Here is an 18,623-nt window from a genome sequence, read left to right as displayed (position 1 = left end):
AGACTCCTAGGGGCAGGGCTGAAGTCATGCAAAGCTAGAAAAAAGCCCTTCATCAATGAGAAGCAAAGAAGAGCCAGGCTGAGGTTTGCAAAAGACCATAAGGATTGGACCATAGAGGACTGGAGTAAGGTCATCTTCTCTGACGAGTCCAATTTTCAGCTCTGCCCAACACCTGGACGTCTAATGGTTAGACGGAGACCTGGAGAGGCCTACAAGCCACAGTGTCTCGCACCCACTGTGACATTTGGTGGAGGATCGGTGATGATCTGGGGGTGCTTCAGCAAGGCTAGAATCGGGCAGATTTGTCTTTGTGAAGGTCGTATGAATCAAGCCACGTACAAGGTTGTCCTGGAAGAAAACTTGCTTCCTTCTGCTCTGACATTGTTACCCAACTCTGATGATTGTTTTTTCCAGCAGGACAATGCTCCATGCCACACAGAATCAATGTGTGGATGGAGGACCACCAGATCAAGACTCTGTCATGGCCAGCCCAATCTCCAGACCTCTGGACTGTGATCAAGAGGAAGACAGATGGTCACAAGTCATCAAACAAAGCTGAGCTGCTTGAATTTTTGTCACCCAACATCAATGTGAAAGACTGGTGGAGAGCATGCCAAGACGCATGAAAGCGGTGATTGAAAATCCCAGCAAATATTGATTTCTGAACTCTTCCTAAGTTAAAACATTAATATTGTGTTTAAAAATGAATATTAACTTATTTTCTTTGCATTATTCGAGGTCTGACAACACTGCATCTTTTTTTGTAATTTTGACCAGCTGTCATTTTCTGAAAATAAACGCTCTAAAATACAATATTTGTATTTGGAATTTGGGAGAAATGTTGTCAGTAGTTCATAGAATAAAACAAAAATATTAATTTTACCCAAACACATACCTATAAATAGTAAACTTAGAGAAACGGATCATTTTGCAGTGGTCTCAATTTTTTCCAGAGCTGTATAAGACTGAACACAAAGTACCTGATATGCGGTATCAAAATCGAAGCGATATAAATAAATAAATAATAAACGTTTAACCGAGCCAAAGTAAAGGTCATTGAAGAAAACTAAAGAAATAGCAAAGGCTTTAAGGAAGTATTTCCTCTTAGGCACAATAGGTTTATAAAATAAAGCAAACAAATGAAAACAATTTGGATTAATGGTTTGCTTTTTGAGCTTTACATTGAATTAAATTAATCCAGATAAAAAAAAATATCACTTTTTGTTTTACTTTTTCTGAGTACAGTCCTTTACTTTTTTCCTATATGAAAGCAACATACCAACAATCGCAAGACAGACAAGACAAAATCCAAAAATAAATGAGAACTCCCAAATGCTTTAAAACCATCAACATATCTCTGCATTTATTCAACACTTTTAGGTTTGTGTTGGCTCTATTTTGTGGCTGGTGTTGTGTTGTATAGTGTGAAGACAGATAAATAGATCCTATATGAGGCAATGACACAAACTGAACCGGAAATGTATCCTGGTGTTGCAAACGCCATACGATACAAGCAAGTGCACAAGCACAACCATTTATCAAACACTAATCTGCCAGGACTCCCACGACAAAAGGAAACACGGCAAACTGTTTATGAAACTAATTGATGTACACCGCCTACTACTTGGTAACAAATAATAACCAGGGTATGACTGATGGTCAGTGTTGGATTTTGCCTTCCTGCGAGTCAGTTTCCCAAAGAGAGTAGCCGGAGATGAAAAAACTAAAACCTTTAACTCTGGATGCTGAATTGACAACCTACTGCACATGTTTTTTTTTTCAGTCTGCAAGGCATTACCAAACTCTTTCAAATCATAAAATTCTGATGTCCACCAAAACATTTTAGCCAATCGAGAAAGAAGAGCTACAGTTGATCCATTTTCACAGTATTCCATTTTAGGTTATCGGTAATGCTTATCCATAGAAACCTATAGGAACCAAACCTACAGCGGTCTTTTAATATGGCAAGGCCCAGAAATAATCTGGGAGGCTGAGTAGTAGTAGTTCAAGTTACTTAAAAGTGCAATGAAGCTTAATTTACTTAAAATATTATTTTACAGTCCAGTGCTTCATTTTCCTGACAAAGTATGTTCATGGTGGAAATGCCAGGGATAAGAATAAGATTCTTTGAGCCATTCCATATTTAAGAACCCAGAGACTTCAGTAAATCAATTAATAACACGCCCTGGAAATCTAGGACTTGTTAAGTTTACTAGGAGCAACAGAAAGGGCAGCAGTTATGAGCAGTGGTCAGGGCTGTGGGCTCTTGAGTGGGGGGTTGTGTGTTCTAACCCAGGTGTGGGATGCTGCTGCTGTACCGTTGAGCAAGGTACTTTACCTGCACCAGAATAAAAAGCTATTTAAATGCATAAGTGTATGTAAAAAATAATGTGATCTATATCATTACATTCTGCTAAGAAAAATATAACACAAAATGCACAGAAATAGGTTGAGTTTTGGAGAAATTTGGTTTGAACTGTAATCATCAGTTAAAAGTTAGCAGCTAAATGCTCATAAACCCTGAAATGTATTGTACTACTACAGAATGGGAAACTCACATAATATTTTTCTGCCAGGGAAAATCCCTGACAGGAACAAGACTAGCCTTTTTATCTGCTATGACGGTGTGACACAGTCCATTTCAAATGCTTCAAGTTCCTGTATAGTGGTTGCACAGAAATTAATAATACTGAATGATGAATAAAAGGTATATCCATCTGATTAAAAAAGGAACCCCATAATTATTTAGAAATATATCCGACTAGCACTTGCTTAAAATGTAAAACAAAAAAAAGTGGATCTATACATAGCACACTTGAAACATTGTTTGTTATTTAGGGAGTAATTTAATCATACTTAATTTGTCTACATTTACTTATCAAATTATTGTAACACTTCATGACAGATTTCTATAATTTCAATGTGTCTGTAAATTACGATTTCCTACCAAGTTTCTATTATTGTGTGCATGCACTTTGTCTTATTTGTGACAGCTCGGTCTTGTTCAGTGCATGTTAATAACAATCTAATGTCAGGGTACTGCAAGACAGTAAAACAGCACCATCTCGCATTCTTAAGAAACTCAGAATGTACACAAGTGCCCAACGTTTTATGAAACACATCTGTGGAACTGCATCAGTACACTAATTGTTTTGTTACTTACACAGAGAAAAGTTACCTTTTCTTCATAAACATCTCTTATAACCACAGTGACTGACATCATTCCATTGGTGATGGAATTCAAATTGATGAACACCTGCAAGATCTTGTATGGATTGTTTCACTTGATTGCACATATTGTACCAAATGAGAATTATTGATCTAATTCCACAATCAGGTGAAACGTTTGATGTTTTTGGGACCAACACGTCAACCCTGATCATATGAGATGAATTACATTAATCAGTTTCCCCAAATCCAATTAATCAGCACAAACACTGAGTGGTTTGTCAGTTTTAAACATCATCTCCTTAATCAATGTAATACGATATCCCTCCCTGAAGACATCATCATCATCGTCCAGATAATTTTGTGTAGCACTACACCTAATTTTAGTATGTGAGTAAAAACCCATGAGATCAGGGTTTAAATACATGTACACTGTGACCTGAACAGTAAGCTAGTATATTTCTTGTACGTCATAAAGCCCACCCCTATATTCAAATAACACAGCAAATATAACCAGGCAAATTGATCAAAACAAAGAGGGGAACAGCAGGCACACAAAGCAAATCACTGGCAAGTAATCCTTTAAGCTGTGCACACAGTAGAAGGGACCTCATTTCAACCATCTCTCCAAATGGAATAACTACCCAAGAACTGCACCTGCACATAGCATACAAAACAACAACATAAAAAAGGCATTTGAAGACATAAGCCTCTTACAGCTTTAAAAATAGTGTATTCATATGCCACAATTAACAGTTTATGACTAGAATAACGAATGTAACAGCAGACTAAGGGGTATTACAATTTTATATCTATACCTTGTTTATGTAAACATTATCTATATAAACAGCAAATGATAATACAATACACACATTTTGGGTTTATATAGAATTTCAGCAAACTTCAGAATACAAATAAACTGAAGTTCTATTAGCTTAGTATAGGCTACTTGTATATTGAAGGACTGGTCTCAAAGCTATCACAGTTAAGCATGCTTTATGCAAATCAATTACTGTGTGCTGTGACAGAGCTGTCTGCTTTAAGCAAATGTTCACTCAGCAACCAAAGATGATATATGATGTGTATTCATTCATGTTGCATTTGTGGTACCGTGGTGGTTTTCAAACACTGACATACACCTGAAAGTAATTCATAGGAATTTCTTGAAATGCAAGAATGCAAATCAATCCCCATTATTTAAAATCGAAAGATAATGCCAGTACCTGGAATGTATGATACTCTTTATCAGGGCATTTAATGCTTTCCATTTCAGCTGAGCCTCTTGTGTGGAGAATCAGATTAAGCTTGTGCAAAGCTCTGGGCCTACCTAAAATGTCCTGCTTATATGTAAATGCAGCATTATTATTTCAATAAAAATTAAAATAATTCAAAGCATTCCAGCCTATGCTTCAACATTTTTTAAACAAATGTATCAGATTCATAGTTTTTTTAATTATTATTGCAATAAACAATGTAATGGAAGACTCAACGGCAGAGCAAAATCTCTTTAAAATTTAAAAAGTATTAGGATTTCATTTAATTAATATTAAATTCTATGTTAAACTGTGTAAGCAGCAAAAACTGAAAAAGTACAAAATTAATGTATTATGGTATGTGGTTACATTCTCCAATGTAAAGTTCAAGAGCAAAAATGCCACCAAACCTGAACCTACCAAGATCACAAACTCTTTTTCAATCCTTTTTCCACTGGTATGTAGTTCAAACCATTTAAACAATTGGTTTCTTATCTTTATAATCGTCTCGGTCATGTCTTCCAGTTCCCTCACTAGTACGCTCACATTCTCTCCCCAACACGTGCCAGCTACTATGTCATTCTCTACGTAATGCTAGTCCTCCTGGGCAAAAAGTAAATATGGGTTGTGGCGTTAATGTATAGATAAGCCAATCCAAATTGACCAAGGACTTCAAGTATAGGTGCCAACTCAGACCAAAGGTTTGTAATAAATAAATGTACCTAAGCACACCAAATAATAAATGAAAAAGTGAACACGTAGTATAGATCAAAGCATGTATTGTTTTGTAGTGCAATGTGTGATGCAATGAACTGGGCACCAACCAATACAGCACTGCCAACAGCACAGTAACCTCCCCGCTTTCCCAGGAAAGCATCCACTGTCTTTAAGCCTTTGATTACATTCCATTTAAACTGAGATTTTAAATGCTTACAATAGAATTAACAAAGATATAGATCTAGAATTGTAGTTTGTAAACAATGTCTTGCTTGTTTTTGGATGTTTCCCACTTTAATTAGCTTTTGGCATTTTACAATTGGCTGGTATCAATGCAGATAACAGGACAATCTCAAAAAAACTAAGAATCGTAGTGTAGCGACAGCCTGGTATCTGTAGGTAATCAACCAATCATTCTGCTAACTTTTATTGATACAATAGATCAGGTCTTGCAAAAACTATTTTCAGAAGTTATTCAAAAATTAAGATTACAAAAAAAAAAAAGATACTGTAATGCGCATGTGGAAACTCTCAAACTTTAATTTCCATGTAGCCCACTATTGTACATGCACAAAATGTCCTAACTTTAATCAAATAGTCCAATTGAATTACACTGCATACATGCATGTCAAGTAAGCACACACACGTCTCCTCCTCAGACAATTCAGTTTTTCCTTGAGGTTTCTTTTTTTTTTTTCTTTTATTGGGAGACTTGATCTCACATACACTTACAAAATGATGACCTTAATATTTAGGTAACCTGGGTAGCACTGGGAAGATGATGTTCCCTGAAGATCAGTTAAAATGTTTTGATAATATTTTAAATGGAACACATGTAAACAAAGACAAATCTGGAAATGCTTGCTTAGACTGTTTAGTCTTTCCATACAGTCCCAATAAAATCTGTGAGTTTTTTTTTTTTTTTAATCTGAAATGTATTGGGAAGCTAATGAAACCTGTAACAAAAATCTGTTTTAAACATCTTAAACCCCATTCTCACCGAAACAATTGCCGGCAACAGGTCTGTGTGAATGTAGCAGGAAAATGATTGCCGGCAAATTCAGCGTCAAGTCCTTGCATGTTGATGCAGTGCGTCAGCTAATTGTCGTAACCAGAATAGGGGGGCTTAACCTTCGAGTTTCTCTTATTATTTCTAGTTTTCAAGATCGGTGCACTACTTATAACAGAGAGCACAACTTTTTGTTGGTTTGCATTTTGAAACACAACATCCATTGCATTTCGATCACTTTGAAAAAGAGACAAAACAGCAAACACACTTCTTCCATCTCACACGCCATCTTAGTGCAAACAATGGAAGCATGAATGGGGCTTTACATGAAGTTAATGTGAGCAACACTAAACAGGATGCTAAATACAAATATTTAAATCTGGAAAATACATGTTGTTCACAACTTAAAAAAAAAAAAAAAAACCTTATTGTGGTTTTGTTCTGAATCTGTGTTGCTTGTTGTGAAAATATTCTTCCTTGTTGCATTCCTTTATATTTATCCTGAAAATACTATAAGTCAGCATATTAGGTGCCATTTCTTATCCGGATCAACTGTCAGCAGCCCCAGGGGTCTTCGCATGCCAAATTTAATATATACATAATACATATCATTAAATTAGTAATTTAGAACACAGAGCTATATCGAAAACTTTTGTTTTATCTCATTATGAATTATTCTAACAAGTCGCCTTCTAATATGATGGGGGTTGTGTTTCTGCTTGGTTTCCTAAGTGAAAAAGTGAAACCAACGCACATTGGTTGTTAAGTGAAATTAAATGTTCATATGCATTGAGTGATACTGTAATGCTTTTCAATGTTTATTTTTTATTTTTATTTGATTAGCAACCAAAGCATTTTAAATACAAATAACATTTTTTTTTTCTAACATAAAACAAGCCATTTCCTGTTCATTTTAACAATATTTTATTTATAATAAGGGAAGTGTTCTCTGGAGCAGACTGTGTTTAAGCTGTATTTAAAATATTTAAATAGAAGGGCCTCTGAATCGTGGTAGAAATGGTAGAAAGGCCAGCCCCCATCTGGCATCAGCCAAAAATAATGGTTTGTCCTCATGGCTCTTTATTGACCTTGCACAGAGTACAAGAGTTGGCCTTCAGAAAATATTTGTGTTGCGTTTTTACCATATCTTCTTGATTACACCTCAATTTGAAGGTCTGATTAAAACTTAAGAGGAAAAAAAAGATTGGGTAATTCAAATTAGGTGATTAGAAAATGCCATCAAGGATAGCTTGGTCTAAAGCAAAGGCTTACTGTTAATTCCTTGGCATGATTGATGCTGCAGTGCAAAAGCAAACGCTGCTGTCCACAGACTGCTTTTGTCTGCACATTTTTGCACATACCAGACCGTGATGACACAGATTTGACTAAAGTAAGGTTGGGAAAAGACCAACCAGATCCTTTAGACAAAAAACAAATTCCACAACTTATGAAAACAAATAAACTACAGAATGCCTTTCTTAGAAGCCAAATGAGAGGACAACAAGAGATTATGAATGGGTTTGCTGGTTGCCGATTACTATGCTCACTCCCACTGCCAACACCCCCACCATGCCCTCCACAATTGCCATTCGGTAATCCAATGTAAACTCACTGGGCTACAGCTCACAGCTACAGTTAGCTCAGGGTCTGCAGAGAACTTCCATCCCATCTGCACGAGAGGAGTTCTGAGCCTCCCACAAGCTGTCAAGAGGCACTGATTATCCCACTAAGCTGATCTCTATCAAACATGCATAATAGCTCACATGAGTGAAAGAGGCTTCAGCCAAGGGTGGAATTTGCCCCAGATATTCTTGTTAATATGAGCAGATGGCTACGAAAATACTCGGCTTTCTTTCAGAACAATCAGGTAAAAGTGAGCAGAAGTCCAAAATGCGTCTCTCTTTGGGTTCTCCTTTTATTATGGATTATATTGACTTCTATAAGTGATCCTTGATATTGCATTTGTCAAGAGCACTGAGGAATTGAAATATTGTGAGGGGATTTTGTTCAATCTCCTCTGTTCAAAAACAAAAACGATGATTTTCCTTCATGTTCTGTGTATATGATATTCCCTTGAGTCCAGGAGCTATCCTGTTTGCTCTTCTGTGGACCCTTTTGAGGCCAGCAATATTAACTTTATAAAGTGGTGACTACAGTTCAAAAGTTAATACAGTTTTCCAAATTTGTCATTTTCAAAAGCATTACATAAATATAAACGTACTTCCCTTGACAGAAACCCTGTGTTTTGTCATGGTCTATTGCCATGGATCACTTCATTAAGCTTTTTATCACTTCCCCACATTGTCTGCACTATTTTCTGTATATTAACCATTTAACATTAACATTCATATAACCCTGGGTTTCTAAATTTTCTCAATTTGAGAATTCACATTTTATGTGGAACTTCATGCAAAGCCCTCTGGAAATTAAAATATCACTTCAGACTCGCTTTTCATACTAACTGTTTTGGTGATATGTTTAAATAAATCAAAAGCTAATTAAACATTTTAGTAATACAAAGTGATGTCATTATTTCTATGGTTCAATTAAGTAAATGAGAGCTTGGTTGGAACAAAAACCAGCAGGGTAAAGGGTCCTCCAGGACCGGGGTTGAGAACCACTAGGCTAGACGGTGAGCTACAACATACACAGCAGTTACTTCTCAGGAAAATGTGATCGTATAATCGCACTAAAAAACATAACTTCACTTAACATTATTTATTCCAGGATACAGATATAACATGTATAGTAACAACTGCATTAGATGGAAAAGGAGCCACCAGCATTTCCAGTAGTAGAATGACTTGTTTACCTGAACCTAGTGGCACAGCATGTGAGCACAGCCTCTCTACAGCGGTGCATCAGAGGATAGGAACGTCTTCAGGATGAACATTCTCCTCAAATTGCACTTACGACTGATCACAGTTTATACTGTTCCATTTGATCTTGTTAATATTTCTCCACCCAATTACACCCTGTTGGGTGGTACCCTAAAAATGACAGACCATCCTTATTCAAATGCTACCATATCATCAAGAGCATCTGAATGTCAAGGTCAGATACCAATTCACAGCCTCTCTCGTATTATTGATTCCACTTCTAGGATAGTTCACACCTCCAGTCCAGGGGACAGGGCCTCCATTGGCCTTGACTGCATTTCACGGTCTTGATTAAATACATTGTTTTATCATTCTTGTAGCCTTGATTATTATGGAATTAATCTACATGATTAATTTGACTCACACACATTCCTCAATCATTGTAAATTACTCCAGCAGCCAGTAAAGCCACAACCAACCACTTCTATTGTTGTTATGAATCAAAAATAATGATCCTTCATATCCTGATTCCATAGTAAGTATGTCAAACACCGATGAACTTTCCAAGATGATGGGATTCACTCTACACTCACAGGACCTAAAACCACTCAGGTAAGCAAAAGGACTCGTGTCCCATTTTGAAGGACCATTACTCGCTATGAACAATAAACACCAAAGAGTGCTGTGCCCGAGTACAGGTTTGTAGTTTTCTATTGGGTCAACGTTTAAACCTGGCCCCAGGTAACTGATATTCAGTCTGAAAAGGTTCAGTTAACTGAAGCTTAAGCTGCAGTTTTTCTGAGGCGTTAGCTCAATAACGCATTACAGTACAAGAAAGACAAAAGGTCTCTCAATATTAAGAACTAAGGTGAAAGTAAAGAAACATTATATGAAGCTCTCTAACCTTATTCCCTTGACAAAGAGCAACTTGCAATACTTTAAGTATACACTTCACAATGCAAAACACATTTTTAAGGATCAACTCATTTTTATACAGCGAATGAATCACAAATATGTAGGTACCTACCAGTTCCAAACAAAGGGGGAAATGTTTAACAGTAGGATAATAGAGACTAAAACTCAGAGATTGGTTGGACTTACTAGTTTAAATCATTACCATTACAACATAAACAGTGAGGACTGTTTCTGTATGACTCTTGGCAGCAGACTGTGGCATCTCAAAGATTAGATCAGTCCCAGTGGCAGAACAATTTATTTTTGGTTCCAAGTTCAAAACTACATACAAAATGTATCCTTTCCCATTACTTACAAAGGCACGCAACAATACGCAATCTATAAAGCACGCTCCTGGGCAGTTGTGCCAAAGAACTGGACAGGCCTAATAATAAGAACAATACAAGAAAAATGTGAATGACTTAAAACAATATATAATGACTCCAATGTCTCATGATACCACTGCTCTCCACTAGCAGAATAAATGAAGGACTTCGCCAGAAAAAAGCGCACTTGGCACAGGACTGATTCAGCTCGTTTGCACAGAAAGGCGCACCGCGGATGAGAGCAGCGCAGCTCGGCCAGCCCGTCCCCGGTGCCGCACGCAGGGCTCCAGCCACAGCACCCGGGCGCACTGGCGCTCAAAGTAGCCAACACATGCATACTGTGTACTGGCTGTTTGCAAGCCCGGGCTCCCTGCATGGTCGCCAGCCACTCGCGAAACAGAAATGCCATCAATTTCCCCCAATTCGTTTGTATTGGAAACTCCTGCAAAGTGAAGTTCAATGAGTCTCAGCGTCTCCAGACTGGCAGCCGCTGCCAGGAGCGCAGTATTAACTGTATTACCACCTGCGCAGCGCGGCGCCTCTGGAACCGGGACGCTTTGCGGGCTGAGACACTTTTGCGGCGCATATGGCGCTGCTGTTGCGTCGCTCTTACCTGTTCGCCGACGGAGGTATCATACTAGAGGCACGTTAGTCCCGCACAAAGCACAGGGGACGTTTGGCAGACAGCAGAGCAAAGACACATCTGCACCGATCGGCGCTGTAACTACGGACTTCCTCATCCACTGGTGGAAAGGGAGAAACACCGAATTAAAAGGGGGGAGGGGGGGAGGCAGTAAAAATGTACGCCGACACAAAATACATGCGAGCTCACCGTCCAATGCGCATTGAGTCTTTACCCACATGGGAACTGGACCATAGCAAGGCAAGGCTTAAGAGATCCCTCTATATGTATTCAAGATATGATATGCAGCGCCGTTTGTGCCAAAAGTGTTCGTCCGTCAATTTGGTAGTTCGTCATCAATTTGGCCATACAGTAGTACATTCATTCAGGACACTTTATCAACTTTGTAATTAATTAATGTAGCTATTCATTAATATAAATAGACAAACAGTCCAACCTCCACGCAAACTTCCAGACGAACAGACCAACTGTCAATCATGCTCTGTGCCAAACCCACTTCAGTCTTTCTAGCCAATAGCAGCAGACGCGCCTATTCTAACCAATACAACTGCAGCTCCCATGAAACGGCTTCAGTCAATAATGCTGCAGTCTGTTAGAGAGGGCGTTTCTTGTGTCTATGTAATCGTATGGAAATTAAAATTACCATTAACATAGGCTCGTCTATGAGAAGATTAATGTGACCTAACCAGTCTTGCCTAGAGTAAAATAAGTATTTTTAAACACTATATATTGTACACGCAGCGTAACACATTTTTAAAATACTGTCGAAATAAGTGACAATTGTGTTATTTTTCTTTTCTTTTTTTTTCTCAAAAAAAGGCTTTGTGTGTATTACTGCGTGTAATACAATTAGCATAATATATATGACACAAGCCAAGATTGAAGTTTATTTGTGTTTGTGGTGTTTATTTGGCTATTTGGTATGTATTGTTTAATTTATTTTCGTGAGCACATATTTAACCCTCCTGTTATGGTGCGGGTCAAATTGACCCATTTCAAAGTTTAAAAATACAGGAAAAATATTTTTAAACATTTTTGGAGCATGAAACCTTTTCTGCTGGGCATAATCAGTGTAATGAACATGTAAATGGAAAATGACTAATTTAATGTGTTTGGACCCCCCCTGCATGTTTATATTACACACATACTGTTGGGGTCAATTTGACCCAGCAGTGAGAATGGAGCCTACAAAGGGTAACAATACCAAATTCAGACCAAATATGAGACACAATGTGATTGGCTAATCGCTCCCAACCCCAACCACACGCACACGCACACGCACATGCGCAGAGAATTTGTTCCTGGACCCCAACTACACCCCTTCCTGCACTTTCTGTGGGAAAAGTCAGAGAAGTATCAAATATCATTCTACCTAATACAGGAACCTTTTATTTCGCAAGGGAAAACTCTGCCCACACTCAGGGAGGATGGGCAACAAATATAAAAGGGTCCTTGGATTAAGTCCTATGAACAGTATGCATCTGTACTCTCTCAGAGGTTGGAAAGATGAGCAATATGAGCAGAATAATGACGGTCCAGGATGCTCTGGAACACATCCTTGATCAAGATAGTGAAGTAGAGCAGGAAGTGTCTGAAATTGAAGACGATCTTGAGATCAATTCTGATCATGATGATAAATTGTCAGATGATGAGGGTATTGTCCCACAGCCATCAACTCCAAGAGAGACATTCATATAAAAAAAATGACCAAATAGAATGGTCCTCATCCCCGAACATGCGTCGGGGAACAATATCAGCTGCAAACATAATAAAGGCAGTGCCAGGGCCCACTAGGATGCCAGTGACTCCTGTCACAGATATAAAGTCTGCTTTTGAGCTGCTCATTTCTGATTCATTTCAAAAAAATGTTCTAGAAATGACTAATTTAGAAGGGAGGCGTATTTTGGGGCAGGAGTGGAGAGAACTGGATGAAACCCATTTACATGCTTATTTGGGGCTTCTCATCCTGGCTGGGGTTTATAAGTCCAAAGACGAATCGACAGCCAGCCTGTGGGATGCAGGGACAGGCAGGGCCATATTCCGAGCCACCATGTCTTTGGAGACCTTTCTAATTTCTCAAGGGTCATCGGGTTTGATAATCGGGAGACAAGAGCTGGGAGAGAGATAAGCTGGCAGCTATTAGGACAGTGTGGGACAAGTGGGTAGAGCAGCTGCCACTACTCTACAACCAGGTCCTAATAACACCGTGGATGAAAGGCTGGTGGCATTCAGAGGTTGCTGCCCCTTTAGGCAATACATGCCTTCAAAGCCATGTCCAAGTCAATATAAAATAAGAATAAATAAAACAGATGTGTTGAGTGTCTAGTTTTTGCCAATGTACAGAAAAAACAGTTTGAAAATGTTTTTTTAATGACAAACGGGTGACTTATCATAAGTAAACCATGATCTGTAAGGGGTGAAAACTTGATTACACTAAATATTGATTAAATTGATATTGAGATACAAAAATATTTATCTCCATAAACATTATTTTTTATCTACTTTCGGATGGTTAAACATGCACCGGGTCAATTTGACCCAGGAACATTATTGCTGTTCCTTACAGTTGAACACAACAGGAGGGTTAAAAAAATACAGTACATTATCCGACTTAAAAGTAATTAGGTAATATTGCAATGATTTGCAATGGGTAAAGTTTAAAACCAAAATCTTTCTGTATGAACACATGTAGTGCGTACAGTTAAATAAATAAATACACATGTGTGCCAACAAGGTGTAAAGAGAAGCCCCCCAATATAATGTCAATCCTCAGCCCCCCATTGAGAAGAGGCTGCGCAGCCCTGCAATCAGGGATCCTCTGTTTTGAAATAAATATAATCCATTGATGCTCGTAAAGACTGCAGGTGCGATTTTACAGCCGGGCGGGTTTCTGATGGACGATTTGGATTCATAGCTCAGACTTTCTAATCAAGTAAAAAAAAATCAATGTGAGAGATAGAAACGCCCTTTCTAGTAAACTGCAATATTATTGGGTGAAGCCGTTTTATGGGAGCTGCAGTTGTATTGGTTAGAATAGGCGCGTCTGCTGCTATTGGCTAGAAAGACTGAAGTGGGTTTGGCACAGAGCATGATTGACAGTTGGTCTGTTCCTCTGGAAGTTCATTGGTTTGTCTGGAAGTTTGCATGGAAGTTGGTCTGTTTGTCTATTTATATTAATGAATAGCCACATTAATTAATTACAAAGTTGATAAAGTGTCCAGAATGAATGCAGATGCAACTGCTGCTGTAGATCATGTGAAAGCATACGATATGATATACTTAGATCTTCAGAAAGCTTTTGATAAGGTTCCAGACCAAAGACTGATCCTCAAATTGGAAGCTGTAGGCATTCAGGGTAATGTAAGTAGATGGATTATGAACTGGTTGATGTCTAGGAAACAGAGGGTGTCGATTAGAGGAGTCGCTTCTAACTGGAGTGAGGTTGTTAGTGGAGTTCCACAGGGATCAGTACTAGGGACTTTGCTTTTTCAAATCTATATTAGTGATCTGGACTCTGGGATAGTTAGCAAACTTGTCAAATTTGCAGATGATACTAAAATAGGTGGCTCAGCAGATACAATCTCGGCAGCACAGGCTATTCAAAGGGACTTAGGTAATATTCAGTTGTGGGACGATACCTGGCAGTTGAAATTCAATGTGGACAAGTGCAAGGTAATACATGCAGGTAACAAAAATGTCCACTATAATTACACTATGGGAGGAATAGAACTAGATGAAGTAACGCATGAGAAAGAACTAGGAGTCTATGTGGACTCCTCACTTTCTCCATCCAAACAGTGTGGGGGAAGCAATACAAAAGGCAAACAGGATGCTAGGGTATATTGTCAAAAGTGTAGAATTGAGAACAAGGGCAGTGATGTTCAGACTGTACAATGCACTAGTTAGAGCTCATCTGGATACTGTGTACAGTTCTGGGCTCCACACTTAAAGAAAGATATCGCTGCTCTAGAGGCAGTTCAGAGGAGAGCAACCAGACTTATTCCAGGTCTGAAGGGAATGTCCTACTGAGAGACTGAGGAACTGAACCTTTTCACCCTGGAACAGAGGAGACTATGTGGGGACTTGATTCAAGTCTTCAAAATCATGAAAGGCATCGACCACATCAAACCAGAGGAGCTTTTCCAGATCAGCAGGGACACACGGACCCGGGGACACAAATGGAAATTGGGCTTCAAGGCATTCAAGACAGAAAACAGGAGACACTTCTTCACACAGAGAGTCGTCACAATCTGAACAAACTCCCCAGCGATGTGGTAGAAGAACATTTAGGAACATTTAAAGTCAGACTGGATAGGATCCTTGGATCACTTAGTTATTAATGGACACCAAACGAGCACGATGGGGCGAATGCCCTCCTCTCATTTGTAAACTTTCTTATGTTCTTATGAATGTACTACTGTATGGCCAAATTGATTAATTTCCAAATGAATTTCCCAACGAACTACCAAATTGACGGATGAACACTTTTGGCACAAACGGCGCTCCATAATATGACATACATATGATTTAAGCTTTAAACACACAACCATATTGCAAAGACGACCGAAGTCAATATTAAATATTAATAATACTAGAAGTCAAGTCATGCCTAAAAGCTGAATGGGAACGAAAGCAATTGCATAGTAAAGACTAGTTCACACGTCACACGTCAGCAGGGACAGGTGTGGGGGTAAATCAAACCAGCACACCCTTCTCACAGACAGCATCAGACAAATATTAACTGACTTCTGCCTTAGATCTTTATATAGCCTTTGGTATTTTTAACACCTGGGATTCATAGAGGATAAAAAAATCATATTAACATATTGTTATCCGAAGGCTATAAACCTCTACGCCAGCCGTCAATTTAAGTTAAATTTAAACTTCACCTTTAATAACCCGACTTTTTTTTTTTTTTTTACAGTACTAAAATCTTATACTTATGCACGTTTTTCATAGATTGCAATAACCTTTTATATCACTATGTCAGCTAGGTTTCCTTATATGCTGTCGAACAATATAACATTTTAGAAAGTATATTGCAAATTAAGCCAATAAACCGAGGCCATCTGTCCACAAATAGTAAATAGTAAGCAAATAGTAAGCAAATGCAAAGCAATGGCAAGTATACTATTGAATGCAAAACTCAAGAACAGAGCTTTATTAGCTGTGCGGATTCCGAGTTGTGTTGAATTGTTTGTTTGGGTATTTCTTTTCCACTGCTCTCTAAAAACTGAACTGAATTTAACAGATCCCTGTTCTGGGAAATCAATTCAAAAGTTACAGTAAATGGCCTATTGCACCAATACCCCTTTAATTGATGCCCAGGCCTTTTGCTTTGAAAGCAAGTGCTTTTAAAAAAATATATAATTTACATTTTAAAATGACATGAGAAATTCTAGCAAGCAATATACAGATTCTAGAAATGTGTAAATTGATGCAGACACCAGTGTACTTTAGAAGCCTACGCACTGATTGTGTAAATAGTGGTGCTGCCATCTTTAACTTATGAAAGGCAGGGACACATAATGGTCAATTTGAAGCAGAGAATGTATGAGCTTTACCTGGTAAGTCAACTGAGCTTCCTTTTGCATGGATTGGTCAAGGAGAGCCCATATGTGCTCATTTGGGGTTCGTTTCCACTGCAGTGCCTGTAATAGCAAGTTCCTTTGCCCATGTGTCACGTAGCCTTTTAAGAACAACTGAGCTACTCAGGCCTTGAAAGCCGGATAATAGACTTCCTGCAGTCTCCAACACAGATACACTCAACAAATCATGCAAGATATTAACTGCACATTCAATTTCCTCTGCCTCGTACAGTGAATGTGGCGCATGAGCAGAGTTTCTGATGAAAGAATGAGATATGTAATCAGGGAAGTTTACAAAGTCACTCAATGTCAACAGCAGCTAATTTGCCCTAATCCAGTGACACGCCTACAGCTTTACAAACACTTAAAACAAAAATGCTGGATGTTTTTCCTTTTTGTGCTGTCCTTAATCTTGCTCTTCAGCAGACTGATGTGTATTACATTCAAACTAAAGCTTGGAGTGATTTTTCACCCAATTTAATTGCATTTACACTGGAAGTGGGAGCAGTGATGTTAACATAAGTCATCATCATGACAACCTAAACATAAGCAGCCATTCATTTCAGTGCTCTTTTTACTAACACAGATGTTCAAAGTCTCAGAACAACCAGAAGTATGTACCAAACATAAGCATTACACTTTATCCCATGATTCAGCAAGATGCAAATTTAAATATTTAGACATTTTACATTCTTTTTTATTTCCGTCCGAGAAGCTGGAGTGGCACGAGTAAGTCACAGGATTCCCTGTGAGTCAATGAAACAACTGGAGACTCAGACGACCCTTGCTACGCATCACCAGACAAACATTTAGGAAGAGGCTGACTGTGCCAGGTTCTGCAGAAAGAGTGGGAACTCAATTCACTTCAATCCAGTTTGCTTTTGTCACCCTCAAATCACAAATTGCTACAGACTGGGAACACCAGTTACTTATCAACGAAGCAAATCACCTTTCCAATTTAGGAAACTCCAGTGCTGGAGGTCTGAAGGCATATTGCAATGTTTATATCCCTGGGAGGTTATTCGAGCAAAGGAAAATATGTATTTTTGTTTAGGTGTACACCTTTCATTAACCAGTAGACTCCTCCTTTCAATGTACTCCCCTAATTTAATCATTACAAATAACTTTTCTTTTTTAAGCAATGGCCATTCAATCATTTGAAAAATGTATTACAAAAATGGCTCCACATCTTAAAAAAAAAATAAAAAAAAATGTACCTACATAGTTTCCCCATGTGCCTTTTCTTGTAAGATAGTAAGGAGGGGAGGGGGAGATGTTACTCTTAGCAACAGGCTTACCTAAACAACTTTTTTATACTTGCCCATGCACTAATCCCTCACAGCTGTGCTACCTCTCAATTACTTAATATAGGAACAACCAATCATCCATTTACCAAATAATCTAATAAAAAAAACTCTTTAAAAATGTTTCTCTGAAGCGCATTATAGATGAAATTAAAAAAATGGAAAATGGAAAACCCCTTAATCTCAGAGGATGCTTTTGTTAGACCTCTTGTCTTGCTAATCACCCCCCTCATGCTAGTCATTCCACTTGAACAACAGGTTTTACCTAGATTTGTTCCAAATGTCTTTTAATGCCAATACCTGCTTAACCTATCAGAATTGTAAATTGATTGAAGGGTGACCTACAAAACCTGCTGGACTGGAGCTCTCCAGGACCAGGGTAGGAGACACCTGGTGTATAGCAAAAGACAAACGATTTCATGGAGTGTCAATGATACAGTCTTTGATCAACCAGACTTTCTAATCCACTGAATGCAACGGCAATGAAAATAAAATAACCTTATCTTATGTACCATACAATGAACATCTATCGAACATTGTATTGATGTATCTTTTGCACTTGTTGTAATTTCTTCTGTGAATGTCTTTATGTTGAGACCACTTTACTTCACTCAGGGTAAAGGAAGAAGAAACACACAGCAGGTCTTCATGATGGGGTAGAGGGACACACAACATAGTTTTAAAGCAACATCTTTCTTTTGTCTTTGTTGGCAGAATGTAGCCACTGGTTTTCCATGCCATCTTGAATATGTGGTGTGGGACTAATCATCCAAGGCACCACCTGCATTCACCAATTCACCAAAAGAACTGAAACCCACTTGGTTTGTTACCCAGTGTTTAGC

At 38.4% G+C, this 18,623-nt stretch overlaps 1 protein-coding gene across 2 annotated transcripts in view; it reads right to left on the bottom strand.

The window, feature by feature from the left end:
• The window catches only part of mctp2a (multiple C2 domains, transmembrane 2a), an 85,298-nt gene extending 73,966 nt beyond the window's left edge, over positions 1-11,332 (bottom strand). Inside the window, exons 1-2 of one of the 2 annotated variants that reach the window (XM_066701977.1) lie at positions 11,079-11,332; positions 10,860-10,989 (exon numbers count right to left, since the gene is read on the bottom strand). The gene's annotated coding sequence lies outside the window, so the exon portion shown is untranslated. The remainder of the gene's footprint in view (positions 1-10,859; positions 10,990-11,078) is intronic. The other variant, XM_066701978.1, reaches the window with a different exon arrangement.
• Positions 11,333-18,623: the final 7,291 nt, after the last annotated feature.

This window comes from Amia ocellicauda, chromosome 4, assembly GCF_036373705.1.
Source record: "Amia ocellicauda isolate fAmiCal2 chromosome 4, fAmiCal2.hap1, whole genome shotgun sequence".
NCBI classification, from domain to species: Eukaryota; Metazoa; Chordata; class Actinopteri; order Amiiformes; family Amiidae; genus Amia; species Amia ocellicauda.
Note: the sequence above shows the minus strand (reverse complement) of the source record. Positions and strands in the feature narration are given on the sequence as shown.